Here is a 2,906-nt window from a genome sequence, read left to right as displayed (position 1 = left end):
TGTGTCAATAATTTTGGCACTGCAAGTTCACGTTGAACATATTTCACATGGATGAAATGATGGCTTTCATGAATCAAACAAAAATGTTTACATGCCATGTACAGTGACGAGAATAAAACAAATTATATTTTCATTGTTTTACTGCCCGTATCTGTAGATGGATTTATATTAATATCAATTTTCACACGAAGGTTTGGCAGACTCTTTGGGCTATATTTTGTTAATAGCAAAACATATCTAATATTGATAATCTGACTCCAATGTAATTATCACTATGTGCAAAGAATTGGTTAGAGACGGCACGTTTCAAGGGTTTTAGATAAGAGAAGGGATACTGGTCTATGGTTATGGACAGCAGACGGGTCAAGAGTTGGTTTCTTGAGAAATGGCTTGACTCTGGCTGTCTTAAAGGCAGCTGGGACAGATCCTGTGGACAGAGAGGAATTGATTATGGTGGTAAGGAACGGAGGTCTTTGGAGATGGATTGGAGAAAGGGGGAGGGGATAGGATCGAGGGGGCAGGTGGTTGGACGTGACCAGTTTTAGAATATCATTACATTTACATGTATGGCATTTAGCAGACGCCTTTATCCAAAGTGACTTACAACAAATACATTTGTTTAAGTAAGTGAATCATCTATCTAACAGTCATCATAAGACAAAGTAATCAATGCTCACACCAGGGGCCATTGGCAGTCGTAATGGCAGAAGCCAATTTTTTTTTAAATGTATTTATTAACAGGAGAGAACTTGTACAGGGGGGAAGTGGGGGTGAAGAGATCTCAAGGGTTGGAGTTAGGGTTAGTACAAGGAGGGTAGTGGGGGTGAAGAGGTCTTAGGAAGGACTGTTAAGATGTAGCCTGAAGAGATGGGTTTTCAATCTACGGCGGAAGATCGGTAGTGACTCTGCAGTCCTGACAGTGGGGGGAAGCTCATTCCACCAGCAGGGCACCAGGACAGTGAAAAGCCGTGACCGAGTGGCGCGGCCGCTGCATCCACATAGAGGTGGCGGTGTCAGGCGGACAGCCGAGGTGGAAGAGCGGAGTGATCGTGCAGGTTTGCTTGCAAGTAGGGAGGGGAGAGCTGCTACTGGGAGCCAGTGGAGGGTGCGGAGGAGGGGCGTGACATGGGGGAATTTGGGGAGGTTGAACACATGAGCGGCAGCGTTCTGGATGAGCTGCAGAGGTCTGATGGCGGAGGTGGGGAGTCTGGCCAAGAGTGCGTTGCAGTAGTCAAGGTGGGATATCATCAGGGGAGAGGGGGGGAAAAGCTAATAAACTAGAGACCGAGTGTAGCATAGTGGGTTTGGGAGGAGAGGTAGCAGTGTTGGTGAGAGGTAGAGAGAAAGAGCTGCTAATGTCATCAACCTTCTTTTCAAAGTAGGTGACGAAGTCATCCGCAGACAGGGAGGAGGGAGGAGTGAGGAAAATGTGAAGAACAGTTTCCTTGGGTCAGAGGCAGAGGTTTGAATTTTGGAATGGTAGTAAGAAGCTTTAGCAGCTGATCCAGATTAGGTGTAGTTGAGGAGGAGAGAGAGAGAGGCCAGTTTTTGTCTATTTCCTCTCAGCTGCCCGGAGCCCTATTTTACAAGCTTGCAGGGTTTCAGACAGCCAAGGAGCACGTGGAGAGGATCATGCTGGCCTTGAGGTCAGAGAGAGTCGAAGGATGAGGAAAGAGTGGATGGGAGGGTGTAGGAGGCTGCATCAGTGGATAGAAGGGAGAAGGATTCAACAGAGGGCAGGGAGGATAAGACAAAGGAAGAGAGAGCGGTGAGGGAGAGGCTACGCAGGTTGCGACGAGAGTATACAGTGTGGGTAGAGACTGACTGGGAGGGGGTGGATTTGAGGGGATGGGAGAAGGATACAAAATGATGATCAGAAACTAGAAAAGGGGTAACAGTAAGGTTGGAGGTATGGGTCGGAGGAGAGTGGGACAGGGTAAGGCCGAAGGAGGAGAGAAGGTCAAGTACTCCAGACGAGTGAAGCTTCTCTGACTGGATGTTGAAGTCACCCAGTAATGAGAGCTGTGTACCGTCCTCAGGGAAGAAGCTGAGAAGGACACCCATCTCATCTAAGAAGTGGCCAAGCTGACCTGGTGGACGATAGATAAGGACTATGTGAAGTTTGACTGGGGAGGTGACAGAAACAGCATGGAATTCGAAGGTGGATATGGACAGAGAGTCTAGGGGAATCTTCTAATCAGGCCATGCTGGTTTGAAGATTACTTGTGACAGTTGTAAACCGTTGCATAGGTGTTTGAGACCAAGTTTTGATCACCCATTATTACTACTTCAGAATGTTCATAGTAGGATAGTAGTTCAGTTAAGTTATCAGGCACTCACACATTTAGCCATGTTTGAGAAATCATAAAAGTCTGGGTTTGCCTGTTGAGGCCATGTATTGATGAAGTCCATTTATTTATTAGGATTCTGCCATTTAAATGTCGTAGTTCAAGCCCATTTACCATTTTAAAATCTTCTGGTATTTCTAGGGTGGGTAAGGCATAGGCCAATTTGCTAACAGTTTTTATTGGCAGTCTATGACAGGAAATGGATTGGGGTTACCTTAAGAGGGCTAAGACTGGCTTTCCCCTCACCACTTTAACACCTTCTCCATAATGTCTGATAGGATCTCAGCTCCTCTTCTGTTTAGGTGTTCTCTCCGAAAACAAATCAAAATTGTATACAAATGGAATATCTTCTGTGTTGCACAATGCACAATACCAAAACATACTAACATTTTGGGTAGGTCATAGAAAACTATAGATCTGTGGCTCAGTTGGTAGAGCATGGCGTTAACAAAGCTTAGGTTGTGGGTTTGATTCCTGCTGGGACCATATATTGAAATGTATGCACTCACTGCAATGTAAGTCACTTTGGATAAAAGCGTCAGCTAAATGGCATATATC

Source organism: Argentina silus, assembly GCF_951799395.1.
Source record: "Argentina silus genome assembly, chromosome: 3".
NCBI classification, from domain to species: domain Eukaryota; kingdom Metazoa; phylum Chordata; class Actinopteri; order Argentiniformes; family Argentinidae; genus Argentina; species Argentina silus.
Note: the sequence above shows the minus strand (reverse complement) of the source record.